At 46.7% G+C, this 12,532-nt stretch overlaps 1 protein-coding gene across 1 annotated transcript in view; it reads right to left on the bottom strand.

Moving 5' to 3' along the window:
* Positions 1–12,532, bottom strand: part of LOC140219084 (uncharacterized) — a 146,979-nt gene that overhangs the window by 49,197 nt on the left and 85,250 nt on the right. The gene's annotated exons all lie outside the window — the stretch shown is intronic.

Here is a 12,532-nt window from a genome sequence, read left to right as displayed (position 1 = left end):
CATACGTTGTGCCTCATAATCAGACCATAAATTTGGCAAGTGATATACAAGTATTTAAGTTTGGTATTATTAACATTGTTGTTATTCTTGTTTTGTTCTCGCTGTTCTAAAGCATCCGATCGTTCATTGCCGTCGAACGTCTTATTCGAGGGAAATAATCAGTTATTTGGTCAGTGCACGTCTAGTATATATATGAAGCAATATCTCACTCCCATCTTTGAAACTTTAGCGGTAGCTGTGACGCATCGGTAATATAAGGAACGGTGTTTCTGGTACGGGCCAAGCCAAGCCGAGGAGTTTGTCAGCAAGGCGAATCAATGAAGTTGAGATATAGTAATGGATCGGAATAATGGCTGGCTGACGTAGTGGCCGCGTCGCGGTAAAAGCTTGTCCTCCCTGCGTGGAGGGAGCCTAACCGACTCTGCAGGCATTTTCACTAAAGTTGTTCTCTCTCTCTCTCTCAACAATGGCTGGCCTGAGACCACCGTGGCTCGGGCTTTTAACGCGAGTTCGGAAGCTGTGATCATAAACAGTGCAACTAAAACAGTGATGCCGTCCTACCAAATTTGTCATCCAGATAAAGTTTAACTGATCACAGTTTGACAAACGTTTTGTATTAGACAATATGTCTTGCATTGGACAATATGCGACAGCAGCCAGATACTCTCGGGCCACACCTATGGTAACCTCCGTAAGACGACACAAAGACTTGCACGAAGGACCTGATCATACTAATTTGCAAAATAACGGGATCAGCATTAGTTGTTACAACTGCGGTAAAGTTGCTGCTTTCAAACAGCTGCAGATTTGGAGGGTAATATGAAGCCACGAAATAAAGGCGTCGGCAGAAGGTATTGCCCACAGGACATTTCCCGCAACTAAACAAGAACCATTTCGTGACTGTGGCGCATACTTGCACAAAATGTACGCCAGGAAACATTCGGGGCAAGATAAACAAACGGCTTAGTGTTTGCAATAAACTCTGAAGCGTACGAAGTCCACGACTGCCACCCTATCGGCTTCCCCTGAGGCAGTCATGAGTACGTCTGCGAAGACATCCTTACCACAACTAAAGAAAAAGCACATTGCAGAAACCTTGCCGACGCCTCCGAAGCAAGCCCAAGCTATACTTCCTCAGACGTCGGCACTTCAACGCACATTATACATACTCACCTGTTCCTCACGGAGCACACACGGAAACGTACGTACAACCCATACACATAACACTGAAAACGACCCTTCAGAGAACTCTAATAAAACAGTTGCGGCGGCGCAGAAACCCACGCGCCTGCACCCCATTACCTTTCCAGGACCCTCAGAGTGTGAAAGCAACTACTCATTCGGTGTCAGTGTAGCGCAAAACGGGGCCCACGAGGAAAGCGGCGAACGGTTCAGAGGCGCGAGTTACATCTCTCCCACCTGGAGAAGGCCGTAGCGAGGAGCACACGGCTGGGGCCCAGCACCGCAAGCCGAGAGAGAAAAAAAAAAAAAACGAACGCCGCGCCACGCGAGCGCCGCGGTTAATTAGGTTTATGAAGGAGCCCGAAAACGGCGGCCCTCGGCGCGCCGCCATGCTAATGCCAGCGCTCGTTTGCGTTTACGCTCGCCGCGAGCAAAGCGCGGCTGTTTTCCTTGCGGCCTCGCGCTGAACCGGCCCCGGAGTGAACGGGACGTCGAGGACGTAGGGCTCTGTTTGATTAGGAAGAACGAGCTAATTTGCGCCTGTGTGCTCGCGCGCGTTGCCGCCTACACGCGCCGGCGACAAGGCGTTTGTAACGCGTGAAGAGCAGACGCGCGGTTCTCGCGCTTGGCAGGCTATCGCGGGCCCGGCGCGAGAGGTAAAAGTTTCTGGGCATAAATTGGCTAGCGAGTAGTACCTATACATGTGCCTGCTTGTCTGTGTATGCACATTTGTGAGTGAGTGAGTGAGTGAGTGAGTGAGTGAGTGAGTGAGTGAGTGAGTGAGTGAGTGAGTGAGTGAGTGAGTGAGTGAGTGAGTGAGTGAGTGAGTGAGTGAGTGAGTGAGTGAGTGAGTGAGTGAGTGAGTGAGTGAGTGCACAAGCGCGCCACTTCCTTGTGTCCTTGCATAAACACTAGATAGGTGACAGAACTCCACGATGTTCTTACAGAAGGGAAGAGGGAAATACTCGTGCTTTTGGCGCTATTTCTCACAAAAAAAGAATATTCTCGCATTGGTCAGAATAATCTAGCACGTCCCCTTAATGAAGAAAAGTGATGGACGAACACGTTTTTTTTTTTTTTTTCTTAGGGTTAGCTCGAAGGCTTTGCAAGTAGAGCGGGAGGGGAGAGGCGTTTCCAGAGTTAGTCAGAGGTGAGGTTGTCGCAATTTGCCGGAAACAAATCCGAGTGAGAGAATTTACCCATCTTTACGGTCAAGAAATATTAGTACCAAGCGATTGTATTTTTTACGAGATGTATACATGCTTCGAATAACATAGGCTGGAAAATAGATCTATCGTTTTCTTCTATAAACAGGCGTAGCTCAACCTGGCTCTTATGTGGGATATTGTTTTTAATTTCGTCGGTAAGAATAGCACAGACATTGCTGAAAAGAAGAATCTCTGGAAAACTCGGGAGTTCTTCTTTTTGAGGTCCTTGCCATACTTCCAATGAATATGCTAAAGAAGCGAGGTCAACACTAGCAGAGCACTTCTTCGCCAAAAATAAGAAGAGGGAAAGCAAAGTTAATAAGGCCTCTTGGTAACTTCTTCCACATAGAGAGAAACGATGAACACAATCTCATACATGCCTCTTGCCCAGGTGGTGGTGCACGCATATCGAATAGTGTATCACAAGCAGTTTCAATGAAATCATGATCACATCCATAAGTACCCACCTCTTTCTGCATCGACTGAAAGCAGCAAGACCCGTAAAACCATAACTGCAGTTGGCATCAAGCATCAGGCACGCAACATTGCCAGCCCTTTTTCCTTCTTTTTTTAATGCGATAGCATTAGGAGTGTCAAAGTAAAAAAAAAAAAACTGTGTGCGAAGTCTGGGAAGCAGGTGACGTGATGGAGAGGGGAAGGTAGAGCTTCGAAAAGCGTGTATGTGTGTTTTTATATGTATGTGCACACAGACAGACAGACAGACAGACAGACACACACAGACACACACACACACACACACATATATATATATATATATATATATATATATATATATATATATATATATATATATATATATATATATATATATATATATATATATATATATATATATATATATATTGGTGGTTGGCTCCACACCACCTAAACATCACGTGAGCTCCTACACAACACGTCGCAATGCGGTGAACACAGTTCCAGTCCCGGATTCGAGAACTCAAAGAGGTGCGACGTATTGCGAAAGCACTTCTCTCGCATTTACCGCAATATCGCCACTGAACTTCATTTAAATATATTCGGTGGACTTGCCACACGGCACATCTACAAAATATTTCAGCAACAGGCGTCAACTAAATGCATGCAGCCCCGTTTGATGCGCCGGCACCGCAGTAATGAATTCGCGCACTTACTGTCCGTTATCCAGTGCACAAAGTCCTCCTGTACATTCGGCTTTAGGGTGGCCACACTAAACCTCTTTTGCCTAATGTCCTTGTACCTTTCATCGGCTTAGCGGTCGGCATCAAACGCGCATCGCACACCTTCTAAGCCCAGCGAGTGGCCACCACGAAGCGCCAACGTCTGTATCGCTTTCCTTTCTCTTTTCCTCGAATCTGCCAACGTCCTCCGTGAAATGGGTAGCAAGGACTTCTCTTAATCCCCGCTTTCGTGCCTACGCCGACCCAAGCTTCCCGTATAGGTAAGCGGCGTTCTAGCGTCGAAGAGGCTTTAGCAAAAAACAAAAAGAAAGAAATAGACATCGTTTCGTAGGAAGGTCAGCCCAAGAAGCTTAAGCTAACCGTGAGCATTCACCTTTGCCTAAAGCTTAACAGAACAGGGCGATGATATCATAAAACGCGTCAGGAGCTTTACGAAAATGCGACGAAGCTCTACGTAAGTTAAGCTGTTATCAATACGAATCGCCTTTCGCTTTTAGGAATTGATAGATCTTCACCAGGACGCGACGTTAAGGAGACAGATCAAGTTTGCGCCGCACATGTAAGAGCTTAAGAAATATCCAAGAGACGCATCATGTAACTCTTAAATGCGCTTTTGCTCAAATGGGAGAAAAGTGGACCATAGTGGCTCTTGCCGATTATGACCGGTGCTGTGACGACAACTTAAACATGCCTCGCGGTACACGTCCTAACTTTATAAAGACGCTAACACACCGCCCAGATAAACGCTCGCATTGGGTTTCGTATAAAAGGCATAGTAAATGTCTCAGCGCCGTGTTTGTAAAAGTGGACAGTCAACGGTTTATCAACGTCTCTGGTCCAAAATGTGGCAAGAAACAACAGGGCTTTAAGCTTTACGTTGAGTTATCGCGCCACATTTGTTTCTCTTTCTTTATTCTACGAAAGACACTAAGAAAGTCTCGGAAAACAAATCCTCCTACGGAGAACCCTCCGGAATTCCAAGTTTCGTTTGTAGACAACGGATTCGTCTATGGCTATCTGTCCCTGCTCTGTTCACTTTCGCAGCAGCTGTCAGGGCGCTAACTTTGCGCCTAAACTGCCCTGTACACGCTTCGAGCTTCTAGACAGAACCTTTAGATGCAACCCAAAAAGTAAGCCAAAGAAAAAAAACCGCTTTGACAAGGGGCCACATTTTCGGAAAAAAAGTCGCGTAGAAGACGCCAAATTGTCGCGCCGGTTCAGGCCATTGTATACGGCAACGGAGACAGGATGCAGGTAACTTATTTTCCGCCTGGTCTGAGGCTCGCGACAAAAGCGGAAAGAAATGTTGAAGCTAAGTTTCCTCGGATATGTGAAAAGAAGTAAGAGGAGAAAGGGTACACGGCACCGATACACGTAGGTTTAGAAGTATCCTTGTTTACCTTCGAAACTATTTTTTTCCTTGGGAAACTGGCAGAAAAGAAATAGCCGGCTATTTGTAACTGTTTGCGGCTTGTTCCAACTTAGGATCTGTGGAGAGAATTCGGATAGGCTTCTGTAACGAGAGTAATGGAGGACGCTGTGAGTGTCACCGAGGAGGCCGTAAATTGTGAAAGCTGTCAAACTGCGATCGATATCCGATTGGGAACGCACGGTGTTGTTCGCGAAACCAGGGACAAGTGGCGTTTTACTTCCTTCTTACTTACCAGGCTCCCTTGCGTACTTTCTCTCATTTTTTAACGACTTGTCCTTTGTTTACTTTCTCTTTCTTTTTCTTTTCTTTCTTTCGAACGAATTTGTTGTTTCCAGACGGGCGAAAGGGTTGGTTGTAGGCAAAGGACACACAGAGGCCGTCTCACCCCCCCACCCTCCCCAAAGACAGACATATACTCTCTCTCTCTCTCTTGTACTCAAACACACGCAGGCACTTTCGTACACCCCATTGATGTACTGTTTTCCATTCGTCCTGTTCTCGTGTGGCTGGTTCCACCCCCATTACGCTCAGTAGCATGCATGCAAGAAAGAAAGAAAGAAAGAAGGAAAGAAAGAAAGAAAGAAAGAAAGAAAGAAAGAAAGAAAGAAAGAAAGAAAGAAAGAAAGAAAGAAAGAAAGAAAGTCCAGGCACACTTCGCCATAATTCTATACTCTGATAGAGTTTCCAAAAGGCGGAGAGGCTGTGTAGTTCCTAACCCCGCAATTTCTTATTCATGCGTAAAGTATCCGAAACGCTGATCTACTACGAATTGTTTAGAACAGGATGGACAGTTTGAAGATGAAAAGCAGGTCGTAAGCGTTCATTTTCGCACGTCCTCATTGTCGGACCTATTTCGCACCGCTGACAAAGCACCTACAGTGCCTACACGTGAGACTCCTTTACGCGGTTTCTTGAAGCCTAATGTTTGACCGTAGAATGAAATACCTCAAGTATTGAAGTCGTGAATGGATGAATAAAATTGCAAAGAAAAAAACGCCAAACTCGATCTGTTTAGCTTTTCTGTTTTCGAGCCAACACTACGCGACGATGGCGTTGATGCGTGATCTGAGAGACACCATTTATTACGACTGCAAATAAGGCCATTTGTTATCAATCCATGCTGCAACAGCACCACTGACGGCAGGGACAAGCAAAGCGAGCACTTGCTCGCATGCTCTGCGCTCTCTATACGCGTCATTGTCGTAAATGGCGCTGTTGCAGTGTCGATACTGAGACATCGCCGTCTGTTTCCTAAGCTTGGCTTCGTTTTGACAACAGACGCCTGCGTAAGTTGCAGGCACCTGTTGCCTTCTCTTTCCCAAAGACTAATTATTACTTTAAGAGTAATGATTTAACTAGCTTCGAGGAGTCACGGCAGCACCCTCTGATGTTCCATAAGCTGCGTCGAGGTTCTTCTTTTTTTTTGGTTTGGCGATTAATAGCTTAATTTTGCTTGTTTTCTTCCCATGCCTCTATCAGTATTCAAAAGGCTTATCCGCTATTCTTAATAATTTTCTGGAGTGTAAGCGAAATAAACCGTTGGACCAGTTGCCTTCACGTTTATGTTTAGATGAACGAAAATAAGTACGACCACAAAATTACACCGACACTAAATGATCAAGCAGACAGGACACTTTTAACTTTAACACGTTTAACTTTTACTTTCGCTGTTGTTGTCGTTTATATATTCAGATGGCCACTCTCTCAAATCTCAAACATTGCCGCAACTCTCGACGAGTACACTAGGCCGTACAACGCACGATTTCACGCCCTCCCTACATTTGTTTTCACACTCACATAACCTTACTATTCGACACCAAACTTTCGCCCGTTAGTTCCATGCTCGTTTCATTCTAAGCAGCACTTCGCCGGCTCACATGTCGGGCTCTCCGCGCTAAGACACCGCGACAGCGCCCGGGTTTTAAACTCTGCCCGGCACACGCCTTCTCGCGCACTAAAGGGCAACCTCGGTCTTCCGTTCCAACCTTTCTCGTTCGCTTCCTCTTTTTGCTTCTTCTTCGCTGCTCTTTCTCGAATCTGAGAGAGGAAATCTTGAAAGCGTTCCTTTGTAACGCAATTACGGCCCCGTCTGGAGCCGAGAACTCCCCGAGGCTCATTCATTAGGGAGAGAAAAGAAGAAGAAAACAGAAACCTTGGCCGGGGCGGGCAATTCGCTACCTGCTTCGCAAGTGAACCGACCCAACATCCGGTTCCGGCCTCCTTGGCACTGCGACTCTTGGGAAAGCAGGTAAAAGTGGGCGCACCGTCGGAGCTGAAGTGCAGTCTCTTTTACATACCTGCCCTATACTTGGCGGGCATGCCTCCAGAATTTGAGGCACGGCCTACAAGCCGTGAGGTTTCGGTTAGGAGGAAGAAAACGTGTTACGTTTCGATTTTGCTGGTGCTTTCCCAAATATAGGGTGTGGCATATAACCATAACCAGCTTTTTTTTCTTTTAGTTTGGACATACCGAACGAATAAAGCGCCCTCTCACATATTTAAATTCTGTCATAACCTGAAATGAGCACTTCAAAATTTGTGGAACTTATTACACGTTTTTACTTGGCTATGGATGGGAAAGAGAAAAGCAGTAGGTGGGGAAGTTAACCACAATAACATCCGGTTGGCTACCCTACACCGGGGGAATGGGAAAAGGGTACTGAACTATGCGTGCTACGAAAGATATGCCGAATATCTCAATACGACTGCAAACAATATTAATATTCCCATGTACATATTGCCGCATCTGTGCGCCATACCACGAAGACGACATATAGTCAGCGCCGCAGGCAACGAGAATGCAACGACGTCGCGTTTGCTCCCGATAAAGAAAGAAATAAAGGAAAGAACGCTACCTCGCACCCCCATCGATAATGCTCAGACGAGCTGCATCGTAGACTCATCCTTGTGAAGGTAATATCCATGACGAAAAACTGCCGATATACCATCATTGCGCGCGGGAGGCCCCAACGAACTACGAGGAACCAAAGTTTTCGCTCTTGTTCGACGATCGACACCCCTGCGAATTCACTTACCTTCGGCTCTCCCTGGCAGTTCCATTGAGACATCAACCGCAACCGTGAGCTGACGGCAAAATGCGCGGTCGTTAAGGGATATCACTTCGCGGGTGTGGCTAAAAAAATCCAAGTTGTTCAGTATGCACCATTTAACTTCGGCGATCCCTCGGCGCGTCTCGGTTATTATCGAGCGTAAAAGAAGAAGAAAAAAAAAAAAAGGCTCGCGCCGTCGCGCCGTTTTCCAGCGGCTCCACTCCGACGGCTCCGCCAGCGTGCGCACACAATCGAGATCGCGCGGCTGCGATCCCCATGAGGCTCCAACTACCGCGGGACTTTGGGAAGTGCGCTTCCCCAAAAGGTGAGCGCGCCGACTATCTCCCCCTCTCCGCCTCTGTTAAGCTCGTTTAAGTTCAGCCTTCTGTGCTGCAACTGCTCTCCGCATCATCCATCACTGTCCAACGTTTGCCAAGTTCAACTAGTGTCCCTCTCATTGCCGCTTCTTCCTGAATCAGCATCCCTCTTTCTTTTTTTCCTGCTTGCGTACACGCTTCCCACCATACAGTTCCCCACATCCTGTGCTGTGTATGCTCCCCCGAGAGAATGGGTATAGCGTGGGAAAGACGAAAAAAAAAAAAGGAGCCTGCAAGCGTACCGTGAGTTTTTGCGAAGGATGAAAACGCTTACGGGACACCTTTACGGACTGCGTTCAATATAATTAGCGCGTTTACATTCAGGCGTGCCGCCGTCCCGGTTATAATGAGAAGGCGGGGCCTTTCTTATTTAAATGTGACCGTGATGGATGTCGCCGAAAACGGGTAGAGACGGGCTCTGCAGGTTTCCACCGAAAACACCGGATGTGCGAGCGCTGAATAATGCACGACGATGAGGTAGCGAAAAGGTAGGATGTCGGAATAAAACATGACGTCAGAGACGACGGACAGTGTTCCCAACAACTTTTGGCAGAGTGCGCGCCACTTAGTGAAAGCGAAGTACAGAATAAATGAAGTCCCAGAGATTGTACGGGGAATGGTGGGGAAGATGTCGAGCTACGATTCAGTTACACTTGATGGGATTTTCGCGATTTTGTTGGGGTAAAAGTTCCATGCTTCTCGATCAAGCACTCCACGTCAGTCAGCAAGCAGACATCAAAGCTGCCGTTCAGGTAACTGGCGGGAGGAGAATCACGGAATGGCTGCGTATGTAACTGCCACGATGCGAAAGTTACATACGGTGAAATTGCCTCCTGTTAACTTCTGTCTTCAATCCTTCCTTTTCTTGCTCTGGGTCACGGTCCCCATGTACTGAAATGCACAGGTATTCGGGTCGTAGTCTATAAATATAAAGCCAGACAATACACTTGAGCGTCCTGTGAGGCTAAAGAATCTACAATCAAATTTCTGCTGAGACTGTTTCTATTTTAAGCCCGTGCAGGTTCGCTAAGCACGTTGAAAGACCAACCCGCATCACTTCAGAGGAACGGCAAACGGAGTCTTGCATCATAACCCCGTCAGTAACAGCGAAGCAAAGTTTGTTTATTTTATTTTAAGAAAACTCTATTTAATAAAAGTGTACCTTTCCGGAGCCAACTTCTTGAGTCAGCTAGAGAAAAGTCTTTAAAGTTTACCCTGGCAGCCCAACAATGATGCTATGACATTTATGCAACGGGCCTATACAAAGCCTCGTAGTCCGGTCCCCCGACGCAGCTGTGCAGCAGCGTGAAAGTGAGACGTGCCCCGAAAATAGGGTTCGGGCCATAACGGAACTGCTCGGGAGTGGCTTTATGACAAAACTCTAACGACGCATTTCCACGCAGAACCAGGGACGGGGCACGTCAACATCAACTCACGGTAGCCGCCAGAGCAGCCAGCACACGTCGGGGGTGCGGCGTGGGAGCGTGCGATACCACAGTCGCGCTCCCGCATGAGACTGCGGGAGCGCACTTCACGAAGCGTGCTCTTCAGTGCTCGCTCAGCCACTTAACGAACTGTCCTCCTTGCCGCAGATGCCCTGAGGTCACGGACGCGTGGCCATTCCACCACCGCGGGGTGGCGCGACGCGCAGCGTCTCTGACGCTGTCACGGCTCATTTATCGGCTCATTCGCAATGATGCGGCCACGAGCTCGTGTGAGTGACAAATTTAATAACTCCTCGCTGCCGTCCCAACCTCTCCCTGCCCCTCCTCCAAGAGGCCATATCGCGTGGAAACACCGAGACCATCACGGTCAGTCTGGTGATTAAAGGCTGGCCTGGATTTAATTAACGCCCTCGGCTAGCACGCACGCCCCAAGTACCCCTTACTCTGACGACAGTCTTGGCCGAAGGCGTCGCATCATCGACGCAAGTTTAGGGAAACAGGATTTCCTTAACTTAGTACACGCACGTGTGTGGCGGTTGATAAGCGTAATACGAGCCCGTGCGTTAATCATCCCTTGGGGGCATACTCGCGGCGAGTTTGACGGGTTATGAGACTCTTCGTCACTACACTACGAGTTCTCGAAGTTTGCCTTTGGATGTTTTACGTCTATAGGTTTCACCCTCGAATGATCAATCGTACTTCTTAAGATGCTTCATACCCAGGAATCATCATCTAATGACCAACTGTTTATTACACTTTCGCCACATCGCAATTGAAGCTTGGGTTCTGGTAAGGTCTGAAGGAACAGTAAAGGTATACTGGAAATAGGATCTGAGGAAACAGTAAAGGCGTACTCGAGATAAAATATCCGGCTAACTTTATAAAGCTGACACATTCGAATTATAGCAGCTCAAGTCAACCCTCGATCATAGCGATTTGAAGCACGCCCCGAAACGGCACTACACTTTCGAAGATATCAGAACATTCGTGATGAACTGCTTGAGCTCTTCAAGAGAACATGCGTTCTGGCAAACTTTTTCACACTTGAAATTGAGGAATGCTGCAATCTAACACTTTATTTCTCATGGTTACGGCAAACGATCGTGCTTATAATATTGAACTCTTGCACCAGTACTCTTCTTGCTTCGCTTTCATAAAGGCTTTGGAATTTTACATTCATCCCTCTCGCGATAGCAGATGTTGTACACGTGGAAACGAAGTTGTCTTGATTGGTGGGGATATGAAAAAGTGCCTTATTACTGAAATCTGAAATATTGGCTAAGCCTTATCTAATACATGAGACGAGAGAGGCTTGATGGGGGGGGGGGGGGGAGGGAAGGGGGCTTTCTTTTCTCAGGCTGGGAAACGGATGTCCCGTTTTCCCTGCGATGTTTCTTTAGAAGCACCAACGTTGCACTCAGCACTGTCCGTCAATCTAACTAGGTATGAATAAACATTAACTTCTAAGTGTAAGAAGTCCATCATCCAGCAGTTACCGGTTATGATGTTCCTCTGCCAACAGGAAATGAGAGACCTGGTGCAATGTGCAAGGTCACCGGGCTTCAAGTTTTGCTTACGATACATTTTAAGTTGTTTATATAACCATCTGTCACGACGAATTATGAGTGCAATCTAGATCACTGCAAACCGAAACGTAGCTTTCGATATGGCGATTAATTTTGACATTTCCAGGCGTAATACTGAAACGAAAGTTAATTTTATAGAAATAGTAGCAGTGAAAGCTAATTGTAATGGGCACGTTTATAATCAGACAATACCTGACTGATCAGAAGCCATTTCAATACTTTTAGCATCATATCAGCCAGTGTCAACTATAGCTCTCGCATATCTATTGCAGAAGTCACAACACCATGTTACAGTCCTTACACTCGATACGTAATGCACCTGTAGACATATTGAACGACGTACAAGCTTGTCCGGTACATGCTTTTGCGGAGTTCATCGGAATGTAAAAAAAAAATCATTAGTATTATTGCTCAGAGCATCATTCTCTTTTCTTCGCAATATTTACAATTAACATGTAAATTTACGCTGCCCCTATTTTTTTTTTACCTATAAAAGTCTAGTGATCGTGGACCTCATTCTTCAGAGGCCGTAAACCTGTGGATAACTAAGCTTCATTGAAAGCCTAAATATCGATGCTTGATGTTTAGGCACACTCCACACAACACATAAGCCACTTTCGACACAGCACAAATCTAATTACAAAAAAAAAGCCTGCAAATCACCGTTCACATTGCATTATCAAGCTACATGTGACGGTCACATGCGAAAAATATTGAGGAGCAGCAGTGCGTCGATTGGCGTATCGAAGCGAACGCATCAACTCCGTCATGCGTAGAAACCCAACTCAAAAGTGCTCCAACCTTGCTCTCATCGATTCTACTGTTTTTCGCCTTGCGGACCGCTGGAACACAAACTGCCCGATGTGGTCCAGCAAGCGCGATGTCCACGAAACCCGTACAGTGTTTGGCGTACTGATAACGCACCTATCTTGTCGCTTTCTGACTCCGAAGTTTGCTGGTGTGTCATTTTCGACCGCATAAGGAAACCCACGGACTACGACTCTTATCTCCCGTAAAGGTACAAGAAGTCCTGCGGAACACAATCGACACATAGGACTCACAGAAAGCAAAGAA

The sequence above is a fragment of the Dermacentor andersoni genome, chromosome 6, assembly GCF_023375885.2.
Source record: "Dermacentor andersoni chromosome 6, qqDerAnde1_hic_scaffold, whole genome shotgun sequence".
NCBI lineage: Eukaryota > Metazoa > Arthropoda > Arachnida > Ixodida > Ixodidae > Dermacentor > Dermacentor andersoni.
The sequence above is the reverse complement of the archived record's forward strand: the minus strand, read 5'-3'. Positions and strand labels throughout refer to the sequence as shown.